This window comes from Dunckerocampus dactyliophorus, chromosome 4 (genome assembly GCF_027744805.1).
Source record: "Dunckerocampus dactyliophorus isolate RoL2022-P2 chromosome 4, RoL_Ddac_1.1, whole genome shotgun sequence".
Lineage (NCBI taxonomy): Eukaryota > Metazoa > Chordata > Actinopteri > Syngnathiformes > Syngnathidae > Dunckerocampus > Dunckerocampus dactyliophorus.
Window position 1 is genome coordinate 7,426,686 of NC_072822.1, and position 20,688 is coordinate 7,447,373.

Genomic DNA, 20,688 nt, shown 5'->3' on the forward strand with positions numbered 1-20,688 from the left:
ATCGCGGATACAAGCGGCTGAAATGAGTTTTCTTCGTAGGGTAGCGGGACTCACCCTAAGAGACAGGGTGAGGAGCTCGGTTATCCGAGAGGAGCTCAGAGTAGAGCCGCTGCTCCTTCACATCGAGAGGAGCCAGCTGAGGTGGCTCGGGCATCTAGTCCGGATGCCTCCCGGACGCCTCCCTGGTGAGGTGTTTCGGGCATGCCCAGCCGGGAGAAGGCCCCGGGGAAGACCTAGGACACGCTGGAGGGATTATGTCTCACAGCTGGCCTGGGAACGCCTCGGTGTCCTCCCGGAGGAGCTGGAGGAGGTGGTCGGGGACCGGGAAGTCTGGGCTTCCCTACTGAGACTGCTGCCCCCGTGACCCGGACCCGGATAAGCGGAGGAAAATGGAATGGAATGGAATGGAATGGAATATTACCAATTTATTCCTATTGCACTACTCTTATTCAATTTTAAGATTAATTTCATTGCTATTTTTTCCTTTTCCTTAACACTGCACAAGCTATATAGTGGATTTTTTTTAACACTTCCCTTTGTTTTCACAGAGGAAGTGAACAAAATGCAAATGACAAAATATAAGCAAACAAAATATTCTAAGTATTCTATCCTAAGTATTCTAACAACATGTAAAAGATATGCTGTGAATGAACCAGCAGTAATAGACATGGGGAAGGGGTGGGATTAAATAAAATCCACTTCTTCCTACTTCTTTTTGAACATGTTTAATTGTGCACATGATGTTGCTTAATGTAACTTGAACGTCTGAAACAAATAAACCATACCATACCATCCTCTGCACCGCATCTTTCGTTTTCATCTTAAACAAGATCTATTTGACAATCATGTAGTCTTTTCATTAAGAAAAGATGTGGGTGTGGACATTTACAAGACCGTTAAAAATGAAGATGTATTACATATTTCACAAGCCGGCAAAAAAAAAAAAAAAAAAAGAAAGCATCAGCCTCTCCCTCGTTGCATAGTCAAAAGCTTATTATCTTAAAACGTACTGCATCGCTATCCACTGCACGAATATGCTAATCAATATTTGTGATGTCTGAAGAGAATTTTACGAGGCGCTGTTAAATTCATTTGGGGGAAAGTTTGTCGACAGGTTTAATTGTTAAAAGTGGCTGACGAAGGAAGGAGCCAATTCCCACCCAGAATGATGCAAAACTTGAACAATGGCAGAATCAAGGTGGTTTTTAATCAAAAGAAAATCAAGGATAGAATCGGAGATCAGCTTTGCAACAAACTCACGAGCCCCAAAGTCATCAGCAGTATCTCCCATCCACACCTTACATTCATTCTAATTTACTCTACCCCTTTCCTCTGCTGAATACTTCTCTGGTGATAAAGGTGAAGGCTTCAGATCAAATGCAAATCACGGCAAGAGAGCCACCTAACAAGCCCCACAGTGTCTCTCTCCTCATGCCGTGACACGACGGCCATAAACCATGACATCTTTAAATTAAGCAGACAAGGTGCTGACAAACGTGGAAGGCCAAAAACTGATTTGCGCCCTGCTAAAGGACAGGATGAATACCTCACCTCTAACCATCTCATTCTTAACACAATCTCAGCATGTACTCCTTTGTGATTGAAGAGGGGTTTTGCATGTTTGCATTTTTGCATAGTGTGCGTTTATCAGGAAGCAGGGCTGAATAGCTAATGGCCTATCATATTTAAGTTGCTATGCCAAGCAGCAGTCACATTAAAGCGGATTTAATTTGCTAATGAGACAGGTCTCCCTCTCTGTTTAACTCTCACTTGCTTAACAACACAACACCACGAGGGGGACTGTAATGATATTCAAAATAAAAAAGTTCACTCAATAAATATGTGGATTGTGTAAAATTAGCTCTTTTATAGCTAAGGCGCACTCATTCACACTTCGGCAGCTTATGCACATACAGTATGCCATCACTGCATGATACAACACTGCAAATACTCTAACTAACCTGTCTTTGTGAGGTGGTAAGAACTGGCAAGAGGAACGATTACACTGCTTATAAGGTGCATTTAATATCATTTGCTTGTGCATATGCTGATGCGTGAGCAAGCAGACTACGCAGTTTCATGGCCGCAACACACGGGCGGCGACAAACGACCGCGATTGGCGAAATTCATCGCCATCGCGTATGAAACCAAGCACACGGGAGGCGACAAGCGATTGTGAGCAGCTACACAGGAGAGCGACAAATTCACATCCAGAGCGAATTGTATGAGTCTCCCATTTGATTGGCTGGCAGATGTGGTGGGAATTTCGGGGTATCAAAGTAGTTCAGAGGAGGAAAAGCGGCCGGTGTTGATCGAGGACTCTTGCTAGTACCGGATCTTGGTAGTATTGAGGATAAACTTACATAAATGTCCGTGTAAATTAATGTAATCTTTCCAGATATGTTTACTCTGGCGCCAACGAGTTCCCAAGCCGCTGCTTTTTTATGTATACCTCTATATTATTTTTTTTATATAATGGCAAGTATACGCACAAGCACAAACTTTCACACGCACGAATTTCGCGTGTCACTTGGCTGGACGGTCACACGTGATAATCGCCCTATCGTGCAGGTTCCATTGAAAATGAATTGGGTCAAGGCGATGTCGCCTCCCGTGTGTGGCGCCCATCACTTACTGGATTATTTCAGAGTTGCTCTGTTCTGTCTGTTTTTATTATGTAAGGTGATGATGACCATTAGTAATTTACAGTAGGAACTATCAGACTGTTTAGACCACACATCTACAGTGTGTGTTTCCAGCGCATGTGCTTGTGCGTGAGCAAACATGCTTTGGAGTTTCATTTTGTGGATTATTTTAGAGTTGTTCCGTTTATTGTCGTTATGCAAGGTGGTGGTTACCGTTAATAACTGGCAGGAGGAACGAATGCGCCGACTATGCAACACATCCACATTGTGTCCGTGCCTTTGCTCGTGTGTGAACAAACTTACTTTGGGGTTTCACTTTGTGGGTTATTTCTCAGTTGTTCTGTTTATTTCTATAATTCAAGGTGGCGATGATCATTAATCACGATAATATCGCACATTTCATTTGTGTGTCCATGTATGCGCTCATGTATGAGCAAGCATCCCTTGAGTTTTCACATTGTAGAGTCCTTGCGTTTCTTTCTATTATACACAGTGGCAGTTTGTTTTCGTTCAACTGGTCAGCAGGAGCAATCACACTCATCATACAACACATCTACATTGCGGGTGTGCCTCCGCATGTGCTCATGCATGAGCAAGCCAACCCTGTGGTTTGACATTGTGGATTATTTTAGAGTTTTGTTTATTTCTATTCTATGAGGTGGTGGTTATTGTTAACAAAGGGCAGGAGGAACGATCACAACGACCACACGGCACACAGGATATCTCAAGCTGTGTGCCCGCGAGTGTACTGTGGAATTTGGCATTGTAGATTATTTTTGAGTTGAGGAGCAAACCTATCGATTCACCTTCAGGTTTGTTTCCCATGCCTGTGCTCATGCATGAGCAAACATTCCAAACGTGCAGGGAGCAGCGATGTCTACCTTGCTTGAGTAAGGCACGGCACACTCACACTGATCAAACGAAACAACTTTAGGTGTCAAGAGTGCCCGAGAATGGTACAAATTGAAGCATGTTCACTTTTGATTACGTCTATAATTCCAATCCAGAATTCAATTTGCTCTTAGCCATTTGGGGTTTTAGCCTTGAAAATGCTAGTGTACAGATGCAGACATTTATACTCTTCAATATTTGGAGCAAACTTCACATGAGTGAATGTGGTTCGGCCTCTGGTACAGCAAGTTATAAACTGAATTATGGTAGGTCAGAGGTGGTGACGAAAGCAAAACCAAAACAGCTGCTGCTTCACATTAAAAGCAATCAACTCTGAAATTATAGGGAATGCGGAGTATTCCTTGCGAACCACTGACAGCAAAATACATTGAGACAGAAAAGAAGATTTAAGTAAGAAATAAAGTCATAAAGATTTATTTAAAGACTTACAAGGTGACAAGCCATGATTCTGAATCTTTTTTTTTTTTTTTTTTAAGGCAGGTAGGAACTCATACAATGGTGGCTGCCTCAAAGGCACGTGGAGACCTCAGATTCTGTAAGGCCACATTCTAAGCCAGATAAATCTAGTACGACTGAAAGTGGAGAAATGTCTGGTGCTACGACTCCTCCTTTAGCTTTTGCATCAAACTAAAAGTTTTGTTGGGAGAAAGAACAAGTTGCCGGGAGGTCGGTGTGTGTTCAATCTTCTTCTTTGTGTTGAAGGCTTGTCACATCTGGCCTTGCAGCGCAAGCAAGAGATGCAAAAACCCATACCGCAAGGTCATTGACACCACAATATTTAGATTTTCACCCTTTCCGGGTTGCAGCTGCCTCTTGGTTGAATTTTAATAAGCTTCTTTTGAGTCCTCCACCAATGGAGTCCAGTCTTATTGAAGACCAAAAAAGGAGATAACCTCAACACCCATGTGAATGCATAAACTAAAATGCCCCAGCAAAGATTCACACTTACATTATCCGCACACACACACACATACACACAGGCTCTACAGCTGAGCTCCAGAGACCTTATTTAATAGCATTTGGCTTCGAGGGGATCTGACGGGACCTTGGAGCAAAGGAGGGTTTAAATAGTTATTGCTTTAACGAAAGGAAAGATGACGCCAGAAAAGAGGAGAAGGATGGAGTGAGGGCAAAAAAGGGAAAGAAAATATGGATTCAGAAAGATGAATGGGGTGAGAGAGGAGGGAAAAAAATTAAGTCAGGCGGGTGAGAATGTATAAGTCTGAGCAAATAGTTATTAGCGGTCTCTGAAGGGTGGCGGCATGAGCTGAATAGACTGCAAGCTGGAGAGCAGTGTTACTTCACAGCGCTGCAATCTGACAAAGGCTTAATAGGTAATGGAAATGGACATCAAATATAGGCGCTTTGGCGCGCTTCAAGGGCCCGAGCATTAGATAAGTTCACTTCAGGTCCAACACGGTAAACATTCTAAATGTCTGACATATTTAGCGCTCCCGTTTTGTCAAACGTGAACTAATATTCATTCAGAGCGTAGGATAACATACACTTCTTTCAGAGGGTGAAGCGCTATACATAAAACTGCTAGCCATACCTTGTTTGGCAGGACAACTGTAGCTACAATGCTTTCTTCACACTGACTTCTGCCTCTCCTTACAACATGAGAAGGTTTGAATGTCCAACAAAATTACGACTTCAATGAAAAAGTTCCAGGGAAGAGGAAAGCTTGCCCGTGTTTCCAGGGAGTGTCTGGAGAATGTCAGTTCTGAGAAAGTAATAACGCATCAGTGTTAAGTGATTTTAGCAACAAAAAAATAAATAAATTACTAAATTAAGTTGAGTGACGGAGACAGCTGGCTTGGAAGACGGACAACAGCGCTGTTATCCACTACCTACTTCAATACTAATAATATCATTTAGGATAGTTTTGGTGGGTCAGGTCTACACTGCAGGTGTAAGGATCCCAATTTTGATCGTTTTCTACTTATACAGTATTGACCCCAATTTTACCCTTTTAAAAGTCTGAAAAAGACTGGTAGTCTTATCTTATTTGGGGTATGGAGATTTATATTTGCTAGCCTACAGGTGCTGCCAAACAACTTCTCTCCAAGCAAGTCAGAGCTTTTTTTTCCTGTCACTCACACACACACACACACACCAGTGACCTTAAGTGATGCAGCCCAACAGCAAAAATAACCTGATCTTTAATCGCTTTAAGTGTCCCATATTCTAGTACTTTTCAATATTTCCCACAAGTCTCAGAGATCCCATGTATTGTATTGGAAGTGTGTTGGCCAAAATCCAGCTTTGATGCCGGAATTTAGACAGTGTTATTGGGAACACGTCGTTTTGTGTCTTTCTAGCTTTAATGCTAATGAGCTGCGTTTGTCCATACCTGCCTCCGACAGTGTGTGTGGCTCCAAGAAGCGTGCTATCGTTCGCTTTATCCACTTTTTACCTATACACTGTAACTCTGCACTTGTCCAAAGTACTAGAAGCCTTAAATCACATACAACAGCATAACAATATGGAGTGGGACAGGAAGACACAAATGCGGACACAAACAAAACCATCAAACTTACAGTGCCCATGCCTGTATTGGACTGACATATAGTTGGCAGAGCTCCAGCCTTTGTTTTAAAATGTGTAGTGAAGCCCAGCTTGGCCTCATTTAGCCGTATCCATGAGGAGGAGGTTTTTCGTGCATGGATAAAATTCGTGGCACAAATAATTTCCGTGAACTAGTCGCGAACACAACGTGAACGCACCGCCACCTATTCCTAAACAATGCAGCGGTGCGTATCAAAGCATGTCTCATTCACTTGAACGGGTTAACTTTTCCACCACCTCTTGGAGCAAAGGGGAATTGGCAAGTAATTTCTTGAATTGTCCTTGTGATGTTCTGTTAATAAGTGATCATAATGCCCAAAGCGATGTCTTCTACTCAGCAATTCCCTCTCCCGCACTGTCAGTGCCTTTTACCCTTCTTGCTCTTTGCACATTCTGTTTCTGCAGCTGCAAGATATTATAGAGTTATCTTTCTTTTCTGCATGAGCTTCTTCTCTGGAGCTCAACATCTTCGGAGTGAAGCCTGCTGTCGTGTGGCGGGACCAAATAACGCCCCGACTGCTTCACGAATGCGGGAAGTGGTGGTGACAATGCATAACCATGCCGCAACAATGTGCGTCGTGCACCAGACATAAACAGTACTTGATAAGGCGTAAATAAGTTGTGCGGGAATGTGGTCATTTCGTGCCAATGTGCACCATTTTCGGTCACAAATTGCATGCCAAGCGAGTAATTTATGAGTAAACAGAACACAACCAGTGCGCAAACTAGTCGTCACACTTTTCAGTCATGCCATAGATAAATATATAAATAAACAACACGCACTGGCGTGGTAAATTGCGGAGGCAAAATGCGTGCAAGTGCAAACACCGCTTTAGAATAATTGATGGAGTGTGATTCGACTATCAAGCTCACCATCAAATCAAATAAAAACGTCATGTGATCAAGATTGTACCATTCTGACTACATGAGGAGGGGGCCCACGGCTGCTGCTGAGCATACATATTTACAAAAAAAGTCTCTGTTTTTGGAATAAATAGTCTATTTTGTATACAAAAAACACCTGATTTGTGTTTATAAAGACTTGGAAATGAAGCATGTTTAATAGAAGACCTATACTTACCACGCATTAATAAAAATCAGCTGCTTCAGTGGCACATTCCAAAGGAGTTTAGGTGCATGCTTGAACGCTGGGAAGACCTACAACATCTACGGACTTATTGGCTCATAATGGCGACTAAAAAAAAGTGTGGGATTGTTTTCAAAAGGTTAAAGATGACCCCAGAGAGTGAAGTGCAACTTGTGCCAGCAGCTTCTTACATGTAACACGACGACAGCCAACATCATATCATTTAAAACAGGTAAGGCTGTTACGGCAACTTCATTTTATATCCCAAGAAGGGTTTTTAACGCAAGAAAACAGAGTTTGGCAAGTTGTTTGTTTCTGTGTCACTAAATAAATGAAGGTACTGTTGTTGCACACCTTCCATGTTTGTTTATCGGCGTGTTTTAGCCTTTTTCTCTGAGGTGAAAAAGTCGCAAATGAGATCTGCTTATTTGTCGGGATCGCCGTTAGCTGTAACATTAGACTATTAGTCATATAACGTAACGTAATGAATTGGATTTGAATATGAAAATCCTGAGTCGAAGACAGCCCTAGTTAGAACGTGATTTAAAAAAGGCCATCATAACATTAAATTGGACGATTATTTAAAAAATGGTCAATGGTCAGTGAGTTTCTCTGTCATCTCTTGCCTAGAAGTTAGTCTAGGCTAGACTTTGTTACTTAGCAAACTTGCAAACTTCTCCTGTGAAGAAGAATTAACTTCAGACTTCAGTAATTATTATTATTATTATTATAAGTCTGTTGCTGTGTTCCTTTTAAACCGGAGGGGTCGCAACTAACAGCTGACGTGATGTTTGTTTTTGTTTTTTTTTACAGCCCCCCCCACACACCATGGAGTAAAGACTAGGAATAGCAATGAGTACAGTATTTGTCCCCAGGACCTTGTAATACAAACCAGGTGAGCAACAGCAGCAGTTAATAATAAGTCCAATTTACTTTCAAACCCCCATCACAGAGTGCCGTTTAAAACAACAATTTCAAATGGTAAATCAGCCATGGCGCAAAAAACATTCCCTCTGTTTATCCCCCTGAGATTTGTATACAAATATCCCAGTGAACAAATCTAAGCAGACGTCCTCCATCCGTTTAACGATACTCGCAATTTCCTTTCTTCTTGCTTTGGCGGAAAATGACCTCCGTGTATTTTTCCCCGCACTAGACACCCTGGGTAATTTTCTTCATTTCGGCCCCCTCCGATTTGCATGAAAATGTTCACTTTTGAGGCTCCCTCAACAGAGCGCGCCTCTAATACGCAATTACTCTACTCAATAGCGGCGGCTAATTACGGAGGTGTGACAAACAGGTAGCAGGATGGCGCGAACGCCTGAAAACACAACGGCTAAGTCGGCCACTTGGGAGCTAGCGGCTCAATGGGAGGCAGTAAATTCATTTAGGCTGGCTTCATTAAACCCTGCTCCTTGGGCCCCCTGCATCACACTCTCCCTTTGGCTCTCGCACACTCTCATTTGCGGGGCAGCGGATGTGCCATGGGTGAAGAAGAAGGCGGAGATCATACCGATGAGTGCGAGTGCTGTGGGGAGAAACAGGGGTTTAATAGATGAAGAGGATGGGGAAGGAAGAAGGGAGGAAGGAAGACAAAGGGGAGGCATGGTATCAATAAAAGCAGCACAACAATAAAGAACAAGGCAAATTCATACCACATGCTGGCAGGACAGAACAAGGGCACAGGGACATGTGCGCATTTGATGATAAAGACAAAAGAACATGAAAGGATAAGCATATAAAAGAATACTTTTCAGCACGAGGCCCCAGGAGAACAGAAGAAGATGGAAAATTACAGCTTTGGTCCTCAAACAGGGGCCAAATGCCAGGTCTCCAACATGGTGGAACAAGGGCAGTCGAGCCCTGCAGTCTCTTTACCATTTAGATTACACAGGCGGCGCTCTGACCTCACAGTATGGCCGACCGTTGTAAGCCAAGGACCGTGCCGCTTTCCACCTGTAAGCCAAACAACCTACACACAGCAATCCTGAACATACATGCATCAAACGGAACCCTTTGTCTCAGAGGTCCCTCAACAGTGTATTGGAAGTGTGTTGGCCAAAATCTAGCTTTGATTCTGGAATTTGGACAGTTTAAGGCTGCGGTCACACCTGCAGCTCAGTACTCTGGTGCATACTTTGCTGGGGTTCACTTAGCATTCACTCTGATATTTTTGTCATGGGACCAAAGGCTGCGCAGTCGAGTACATATGGATCATGTAATGATGTATGAGTGGGCATCTTATTACGTGTCAAAACTCAAATAATCTAAACAAAAATGTCATCTGCTGAGTTGAATATATAGGTTAGTTTTATATTCTGCTATATTTACCAGCTCAGATTTCCTAAAAAAGCTTCTAAAATTTACAGTCGTCCCTCGCTAAATTGCAGTTTCAACATCGCACCCTGACTCCCACCGTTTTTCAAAAAATGTACTTATTAATAAATGTTATTATTTTTCAAAAAGCGCATTTAAGCAAATTGTATGTATCCATGGCCTAAATGAAGCATTTTGAGCACAAAAATGGCTAAATTAACAAAAATACAAATGTGATGCAATCAAAAGTCGTGACATGAAGTGTAATCTAGTATCTGTGACTAGTTGTGTAACCCTTTAAGAAGCGGGGTCTGGGAAGTGACGTGCGTTTCCCATCAGCTAGTAGAGTTGAATGCCAGCTGAGTGCTAGTGGCAGGTGTGGCCGACAGCAGCTCCTGTGTGATTGTTCACTGCATGAGTGCTCTGTTTATTAACAAAACAATTGAAGTGCATCGTGAGTCTCTCTTTAACCACAGCAGTGGCAGTATAGTAGTATACGACACTGGTCTCTAGGTGTCAGTAACGTCTATCTTATCTCATTCATGTCTAAAATGGCTTATTTTCTATTATTATTTCTACTACACTGGGTAATACAAGTGTAAAGGTGACTATTGGGGTGGGGGGGTGGGGTTGTCTACATGTCTCTAATGATGGCAAAAAACATATTTAGGTTTTCTATGCTCTAGCTATGAAAATATTCCATTAATTAATATTGAATCCTACTTCGCAGAAATGCACTTATCGCAGCAGGGTTGGGAACCAATTAACAGTGATAAACGAGGAACAGCTGTACTGACTGTAAAGAGTGCTGTTGTCACACACACACAAAGGGAGAGAGCATAGAAAAGTGACAGCACTTCCAATGCATTATCTCTTCCATATTTGTTGAATTAACACTGGCCCACGTCTTTGGTCCATGGCATGTTCACATTGGAGCTCAAGTGACGCAAACAGCACCAGAGTTCACTTGCAAGCCGACCTAGACCCATCTCTCGAGTAGTCTCGGTCCGCTTGTTTGGTGCACACAAGCCTTCAAATGACCACACTTGACAAATTGCGTGAGCTGCAGTGCTAACATTACCGTCACATATTAACAGCAACATTGTGCTAGGTTAGTAATCGCTGAAGAAAAACAAATTGATTAAATTTACAGCTCGCACGTCTGTAGCTAACTGACCGAGAGTTGGCAGAGCTCCAGGCTTCCTTTTAAGATGCGTAGAGAAGCCTGCGTTTTGTTTTTTTTGTTTTTTTTAAGAAGCTATGGATGGGTTAGAGGCGGTATCATGTCCATAAGGAAGTCATGACAATCCGTCATGACAGAGGGAGATGATAGATTTTTCTCCCGTTTGGTGCTCACAAACAGGCTCTCAGGATACCCATTACTGTCAGAACATCATTAAAAAGTCACTTTTGCATACTATTTCCTGCTGCCCTTCATCGGAACCAACTTAACTGAACACATGCTGGGTGGGTGATGCATCTCATGAATGGTTGGGAACTAAATTTGTAGCCTTGATGACTATGAACGAACCATCACCACAGTTCCTGGCCACTGGAGCATTTCATGAGAACACTTTTAGGTGATAACATTACCTACCGACACAATGATTCGAAGTGACAGCAATCACGTTTAACACCTAGAACCGTCTGCGGGGTGAACGGATGCAGTCTCGCCTTTCACACGGAGGAGGAAAACAAGCCAAGCTCCTCGGCGGGAGTCTGAAGGAGCTTTGTGGCCACATGTGCATTAAAAAGTGTCTAGAAATATACTTACAGGGATGCCCACTGTGGTTTGGCCGGGAAATCAGAGGATCTACGCATATATGTGCAAATATATGTGCTGCAAGACATGCACTGCTGATTTTGGGTGGTAAAGTGACACAGTACTGGCTTGTTTTAAAAGAAACTGCATGGCCACCGCACTGAAATAAATACAAGTCATGAGGGCACAAGCCAAATAAAAAGTGCCCTTTCCTTTCTTCCTGGAACAGCAGTCTGAAGATTAAGTTGCGGAATCTTTTGGAATCCTCTTCACAAATCTACTTGGGAGAAGAAAACAAAAAAAAACTGTACACTAACCTTGAGAGAGGAAGTTAATGAAAAACATAAAAGCCACAACAAGTTGGATAAAAGCAAGAAAATCAAATAAGAGAAAATCACTCTCTGCAGTAATCTTTTGTAGAAAAATATATATATTTGTCAGCTTTAAATCATGTTCTTTATAGGCTTTTTGTCTTGTCTCCTGTGCTGGTAATCGACTAGAGCAATAACAATTTACCAAGCATGACCCAACAGAGGGTAAACATCGGAAGGAGAATTACATTCAGGGGAAACATGTATTTGGCTAAAATTGAAGCAATAATTCGTGCTGTCATGGGTCAACAATTTGGTTAACGTGGCTTTCGCTGTCAAGCTTGTGACTTGTTTTGTTTGATGGTAGCCTTCTGAGGCCGCTGTCTTAATGGCGCACCACATCTGTGACATGCATGGTTTTGCATGTAATGAATTACATTGGGACGCTTGATAATGTCATCTCAAAGCTGTGGAGATGGATATTTATGTCAGAGGTCTGAGGTAAGGGTTGCTCACGAAAATGCACAGCTTTAAATTATAGATAAAAATATATATACAGTATCGGAAAAAAACAACACATATATTTTTTTGAGAATGATAAATACAAAATAGCCAAATAATTCATTACATTTAAATCTGTAAACAAAAATGTTTCTTATGCCACAGCAGTAATTTTTATTGGACATGAACTGCTAGTTTTTGTTTGTTTTTAACATTTTGTTAGACATACATATTTAAACTGGAGTCAATGTTACATTTTAATTATTACCAAAATAGAATAGAATAGAATAGAATAGAATAGAATAGAATAGAATAGAATAGAATAGAATGCCTTTTATTAACACAATACACATGTACAATGACATTTAAAGCAGCTCCTTATTTGTGCAGACATGTTTGTAAATCTAAAAAAAATACTATATATATATATATATATATATATATATATATATATATATACACTGTATATACACACAGTCAAACTTGTCTATAGCGGCCACTAGAGGTAGTCTGCAAAAGTGGCCGCTATAGACAGGTGGCCTCTATAGACAGGTTGGCGTCCAGTTTGAATGTGGACCAGTAGAGGGAGAAAAAGAAAAAAAAGGGGGGGAAAAAATAATAATATTGTTGACCAGTAGAGGGCACTGCAGACTGCGGATAAAAGTTGTACATCACTACTAGGCTTGTTATTATCATGGTTCATGGTTTTAATCCTGAACACACAGCATGCATGCTAGCGTATGTTTTTTTAAATTTTTTTATTGTAGCGTCGCTGGGAGCACGTCCTGTTCCCAGCCTTATTTGCGGTAATGTTTTGGTGCAAATGCTCTTAAAGTTACATGTTTGACCAGGAAATAGCAAGCTCAAAAAAAGACGGCTTTTTTGTGTGGAACAACTGACAGTTTGTGTGGATCTTGTGAATGATTGTGACTGAGCTAGGATTCAGTAATTAAAGTCTACACACGACGGCTTCATTGATTGAAAAACAAAACTTTTTCGTGCATGAAGCTTCTACTTGAGTTGGTAATTTGGCCGCTATATGCAGGCAGATATTGACCAAGGGAGACAAAATGGGTGGCCGCTGGCTGTGTTAGACAGGTGACTGCTATACACAGGGTCTACAACATGTAAATTTGCTGGGGGGAATTTTTCAGTGGCTGCTATAGGCAGGTGGCCGTTCTATAAAGGGGGCCGCTAAGACAGCTTTGACTGTATATATATATACATATACACAGTCAAACCTGTCTTAGCAGCCACCTTTTTATTATTTTTGTTATATTATTTTTATTTTACTTTTATATTATTTCATTTATTACTGTTACTGCCTTTTTATGACAGGTTGAAGTTACCAAAAATAGTCCCTTAGTGGATAAAGGGTTATGTCAACTGTGCAGTGTGTTACAAATAAATAAGTACAAATCCAAATATTACTGCTAGAAATGAAAGCATCCCATTCTCAACTAGAGTAGCACTCTGAGTGAGCAGACCTCCGCCAACCGCTACTGTTCACTCCAAATTGTGATTCAGCCCAAAATAATAATCCTACATTTTTTGGATCAGTCATTGATATCTTGTAGAACCTGTTGTTCTGTATTTTTTTCCAAAGTGCTCTGACCATTTTTTTCCCATTTTTTGTGGAGTTATATGCGCAAATGCCAAAAATGGTCCTCTCGCACAATGTACAGTAAAAGAATCCTCTAAAAAACGTTAAAGGATCCAAACGGTGATCCTGATCACCCCCAAAATTTAATCAGTTCTTCCACACCGCATTTCCGACAATTCCTGAAAATGTCATCCAAATCCATTGAGAACTTTTCAAGTTATTTTAAACACAAACAAACAAACAGATAACAAATGTTTAGTGTCTCCAAAATAAAATGCCATTTTAACAATGTTACAATATATTCAATCTAATGAATACAATGAATGTATTTTGAATAGTTTTATTTTTTAAATCAAATAAGACCAGTGTGACAAAACTGAGGTTCGACGCCGCCATTACTCAAAATTAAGCACAGCGGCCGGCATGTTATCGCAGTGCACCCTCACACACAACCTGCCAAATATAATCATTGCAGTGTTTGACAGCAAGATAGAAAGAACGTAAGAAAGGTAACTGGAGGAAAGACGAAGTGTGAAAACGAGACGGAGCACAAAGCAGGAAGAAGAGAGCGGAAGTGCTACATGACATTCATTGCGGCGTGCCGTCTTACCGTCATGTCTAATAAGCAGGCAACACAAGCCGTCAAGAGTGTGCCTGCTTTGCAGAACTCTGATCTCCCTGCCGCGTCACCACGGGCGCCAGTAATTAATAATGAAAACCACCTGGATTTTTAATTGATAAATTAATGTGAGGCCATGTCACGACTTCTCTGCGACACATGCATGAAACACTGAGGAACAAGAAGTAGGAAGTATCAGAGGAGCCTGAAGGAAAAGTGACAAGGACATGGGAACGCCTCTCAGCACCTCTCCTCAAATCTGGAGAGACAGATGGCGGTGTAACAAGACGAAGACAAATGTCTGTCGCTTCCTGGTAAGCGCTCTGTTGACATTTTCCCTGGCATTTAGAAAATAACTTTAAAAAAACAACTTAAAAATAATAGGGGCGCATAGCTGGAGTACACTATTGTACAAGTAAGTGCAGCTTGTGAATTTGATACATTTGCTGCTTCTTTGGACCTTTATGGATGAGGACAGGTCTTTCACAGAGTTGGACCACAGTCGAACCACAAAAATAGGTCTGCCAAAGGAAAACCGTACTTTTTTTGGAATTTTGCCCATCGTCCACAATCCTTATGTGAGACATGAACACATATGTCCTTTTCTTTTCTGTGCATTATAAAGATAGAAAAACAAATAAAAAGACACAGCTCATTACTGCATATATGAGAACCAATTATTCCGCCGATAAAGTCGTGTGAAAAAGACTCCAGAAAGCAGTAACAATGCCTCATTTACATATAATGTGACGTGCATATAACCAAGCTGCAGCAACATTGTTGTTATTATTATTAACATCGTTACGCCGATCAAACTACGTTACTGGAGCATGTACACTTAGCCATAACACACCGGCTAGCTACTAGCCGGCTAGTGACTAGCATCACGCTCACAACACTTCAGACCACTACAAAAGCGGTAAGGCTACATATTTGAAGTGACATCACTGCTGCTGTGTTTTTATTTCTGAGTTTGGAAAAGTTAACGCTCGTTGTAGGCGTTGGTTTCTTTATTGCTATGTGAAATCAATGCGCCAAGAAAGGAAGTTCCGGTAATGCTTAAAATGGCCAAAATACGCAAAATATTGTATTACATGTTGTCATGAATGCACCTGTTACTACATGGTCACAGCGTGGATATAGAACCATAAAGCCTTGTTGGAGGTGTTTTAATAGCGGTCTTTGTAGGCGGCGTAGGTGGATCCCATTACGTGCAGAAATGACCTGTCTCTTTTTATCTGTTTTTATAGCTTTAAAACACACCGAAATGCGAAAGACATATGTGTTCATGTATCACATAAGGATTGTGGATGATGGGCAAAATTCCAAAAAAGTGAAGTTTTCCTTTAAAGTACAGGAGGTCCTCAATCTACGAACAACTTCCATTCCCGCAACGGTGTTATAAGTCAGATTTTAGTGTAAGTAGGCTCTTATACCTAAATTACATCCTAAGTCACTCACACTGTACACAGAATACATTAAAGACACATAATAGAGTAAAAAAAAAAAAAAAAGATTAAATACCAGAATTAAATGAAACCGTAATAAAAAGAGAACAAATCCTGTTATTATTGAGGAAATCTCAATAAAGAGACCACTATGCTTGATGATGGTCGCAGCAGTCGAACATCTTTGACCAAGCATGTGCTCAGTGTTGGTTGGCATTCTACAATGACTAATTTCACTTTACTTTCCACTTTCATTTCCCTCAACTGACATCAACAGTCTGCCTCATGGGAGTGCATTGTCACCACAAAACGTCAAAAAACAAGGGCTGCCTGTACAGTCTTACCAAACAGAGCCAAAGAGGTAAGGTCTGGATGGACCAGTTTACATTTCCAACTAAAGACACCGAGACAATCAGTTCACGAGACAAGATGAAACAAAAGATTGGGTCTACGAGAACGAGACGAGACAGCAATTTAAAATAACTTTTAAGAAAAGAACAATGAAAAAAAAAATGTTATATTATATATAACATTAGATTGCAATCTACTAATTTACGTTACCTTGCATTGCTCCTCCCGAGGCTACACTCTGCGTGTATGCTACCGGCCCCGCATCCACCCACCAAGACAGAGACGTGAGACCAAGACTGTATGATTGACAAGAGGGCCGGCAAAATTATCAAGTTCGTTTTCTGCCCATGAATATTCGCATTCATCCAGGTCATTGTCTTCTCAGGGCATTCAATCGATGGCAACTAGACTGTTCAGGTTGTCTTAGAAGACGTTTAGCCTCTCATCCGAGCAGGCTTCATCAGTTCATGCCCAAAGACTAGGTGGGAGTCTGAGAGCTTGGTGCAAGATCCAATCTATTTATCCTCTAAAGGAGGAGGCAGGTTCAGACAGGAATGGTTGGCTCTTTAGTGGTGTCAAATGACGATCGTTAGCAACAATGGAGTGGGGTCTCGGCCCACCAAAGATGGTCATTCGTTGTGGTATCACCTTCATTAGCATCCAATTCAGATGCAATGGTGGTCATGGACCCACCTGAAACAAGGTGGCTGTTCCTTGTTTATTTGTTCGACTGAGTCTTTTAGGAAGGGATGAAAGGACAGCATTGTCTGTGAGTTTTCATTTATTGTGTGAATAATTCATTTATTATCGTCCTGCCCCTAGTGCCCAATAACAATATACACCTTTAGGAATGTTTATGCACTCATTTATTGCTACAAACCGTTGCATTCTTAATGTGGTGGCTTGAAAAATGATGTACATCCGGATCCTAATTGTACAGTTTGAGTCTCATACTGATGTTCATATTACATACATTAAAAAAATTCTAGTCAAAGATTCTCTATACTACAGGAGCGCTCTGCTGTCTTTACGGATGCACCTGGAAAAATGCTAGTCAAAGATCCTTTATATGAGAGGAGAGTGCAGCTGTTTTTAAAGACTAACTTCAAAAACGTTACTTCTGAGATGCTATGGTCCTGATGATGATCATGTTGTTCTTAAGGACCTACTGGAAAACGTACTTCTTCAACACAAAAATGATGATGATGATTATGATGAGCACAATCACGCACACACAGGCTCAAACTCACGTCCCTAAAAATGTCCTTCAGAGAATTAAATCAGAACAAAACCTATGATGAACTTCTCCACTTCTTCTTTCACAAAAGGATGCATGTGATCATAACAAATGATTGTTTGTACAAATCACACTTTAACATCTGTAAGAGTGATCCCGGTTTGCAGAAAAATACTGTCAAATCTTTATACCCATACATCAAAAAGCACACATTGTGCGAACAGAGACGACAATAAATCCACTATGTGCACAACACAAAGGCTGCAGTAAGAAAAGACCCATCTTAAAAAAAAACACAGACAGAAAAGTCCACCGTTTAGTCAGCCATTTCACTTTGATGGTGGCTCCCTCCCAATTTTCAAACTGTGAAATTCGAAAAAGGCCGCCCCACTTTCGCCCGCCATCACGGATCGAGACAATACAGAGAAATAGCAGCACATTGTATCCTCTCATGCCGAGAAATGACAGTGGCCAAAAATTGACGTCCCGCCACCGCAATCTGCCCGGTGGCCCGTGACGGAGGGGGACATCTTGATTTGCTCCTCGCTTTCTTACATGGACGCTATTCATGGCCATTACTGAGAAGGATGGGGGAGATTCAGAGGGTGCGGTGTTTCTTTTAGCACAAAACCAAAGACAAGTGGAGAAAAATAAAGAGGTGGGTAAAAGAAAAATGACCCAAGTACTTTACCACCCACAGGGCTCTATCTCTCCAATGGCCTCTTATCAGGGGACAAATGGTTCCTGGAAATAAGGGGTCATTTCCTGCGCCTGCCTGTTTACCTGCCCCTGGCATTCCATTGGAGGCCTCACACTGCTTGTGACCCCGCTGTGCCCTCAGAGCAGTCATTTTGGTCTTTACTGTGACACCAAGCATGCCACGTCTGTACGTGTCACTGTGAGTGGCACTGCGGCCATGACACACATGACCTTTAGAACCTTGAGATAGATCGTCAAGTGGTTCGCAGTACTACTACAGGACGAGGATAATGTCATTGTCCAAAAGCATGCCTCTACAATATACGTTTTAGAGTAACAATAAAAAAAATCATAAAATGTTGCATGTTTCTAAAGAATGAAATGACAGGCAACACTCCACTACTGGTGACCCATAAAAAACTAATTCAACTTTACTGTATGCAGAGTGGGCAGAGGACAAAAACAATTCCATTTTGGTGCAATGATTTACTTTTTATTTATTTTGGATATTTTCCAGATATTATTGGTGAATAATTTGCAGGTCAAAATTTACAAAATTAATAATCCTAATATTTATATTTTTCTAATATTCTAACATTAGTAATAATAGTAGTATATTAACAATGTATTCTATTTGCATTACATTTTTAATTGTGCATGTAATATATTAGTTATTTATTTTATATTTTCCGGTGTGCAATTTACCAATGTTTCAAATAATCATAATTACACAATTAATAATAACTTAGTAATTATGTGATTGACTGCACTGTGAATAATAACATAAAAAATGCTAATAGCATTAATACATTGTTTTATTTGCATCAAATTTATATTTTATTATTTTTGTATTTAATATGACCTCACTTATTCTATGTTTTCATTTGATTTATGTATTTATTATTTGTATTTCATTACATTACTTTAATTAATTATGCTTGTTTTAGCATTGAGAATATTTTAACAATGACAATACATCACATTTCTATAGCATTTTTTAATGACGTACTCAGAGACTGTAAGATATAAATAATACATTTACATTATTTATCAATATTACTTAAAAAATACATTTAATTACAATAATTTATTGAAATGATTTACTGTATTACATAAGTAATAAACAGTTATTAACAGAATTATATACATCTTTTGGTGTGGGGGTGTTTGGACAAATTAATGTGAACTAATCCAGCTATTGTCAAAGTAGATTGCTGTGAGTAGTACATAAATAAAGGCTGTGTTGTCAGTTAATTAGGCAATATATCTGTTTCGTGTCCATTTTTATTGGTTTATTAGTCACATTAAGTTAAGAAAAGAAGTAGGAGAGCGTGCTTGAGTGTGCGCGGGTGCAAGACAAGCTCGTATCTCAAAGGTTGTTCATGCATGTAGCTGTTGGACATAGTGTCATCACACAGTGGCCTGCAAGCTCCAGTCATCAGCATAACCATGACGCAAACCGTGCACACCTGACAGCACTGGCGGGTGAATGAAAGAAACACGCCCTTTCCTTGAATTGATGGTTTGAACATTGTAACACACTTTGAGAATGATGCAAGAACGCACACACACTAAATATATAATACTACCTGGTGTGGCGTTTTATACTTATTAAACCTTTAATCCAACCTTTTCTCTCTCTCTCACACGCGCACACACACACACACACACACACACACACACACACACACACACCCACACACACACACACGCACATCTGTGTAAATACGAGTGCCTCACCCTGCTCCCTGCATGGAGCTGTGTGACTGTAAAGAGTAACAATAAAGCATCTTACGACTGGAAGGCTTTTATTTGCTTTGAGTCCTTGAGCTGCAGTCAGCATGTACACAATGTACACAACAACACACACACACATACATATATGTGGAATTTCAAATCCCTCCCTTGGGAGGTTGGAGGGTAGACGATTCATCAGGAATGACTGACCACCTCAGTCACTCTTGAAGCTAAGCCATGTAATATGTAGGATTACACACACACACACACACACACACACACGTGTGTGCATACACACGCATGCATGCTCAAAACCAATTATAAATTCCAATATTCCCACAGGTGATGCGGAAATCCAGTCTGATGCACGAACACCTTGAGCCCACGAGCCAGTGCAGTAAATATCATCATGGGTCAATGTGCATGTGTGTGTGTTTCACCAAACTTCCATTTTATGTTGATTGCAAGGCAGAGAGTCGGCATTAATGTCACATTATGATCACACATCACAGCTGCAAGAATGATCTCACAAACACAGCATGTCTGTGGTGTAGACCAGCAAAAAGAAATGTTGGATGTCACGGGTTGTGCCGCGCAAAGACCATGCGCGCGCACACACATTGTGCACCACAAGGCTAAATTCAATATCGTGTTCACACTCCTGAGCAGCCAGACTGGGAGCTCAGTCGGTGGAGAGAGCAACAAGCGTAGCTGCAAATCGATAGATTAAATTGAAAGATATGAATAAAACACAGGATAATAAATAAAAGAGGAGATGCTTTACTCGGGTTGCTGTAATACCGTTCAGCCTATCTCCCAAAGCAGAGGGTGTATCAGCGCAGCGAGACAAAGAAAATGTGCTTTGTGGATTTTTCTTTTGCTCAGGGTTTTG

General features: G+C 40.9%; 1 protein-coding gene across 2 annotated transcripts in view; it reads right to left on the reverse strand.

Annotated features, from left to right (window-relative positions):
• fbxl17 (F-box and leucine-rich repeat protein 17) overlaps positions 1-20,688 on the reverse strand; it is a 280,850-nt gene that overhangs the window by 157,396 nt on the left and 102,766 nt on the right. The window lies entirely within an intron of this gene.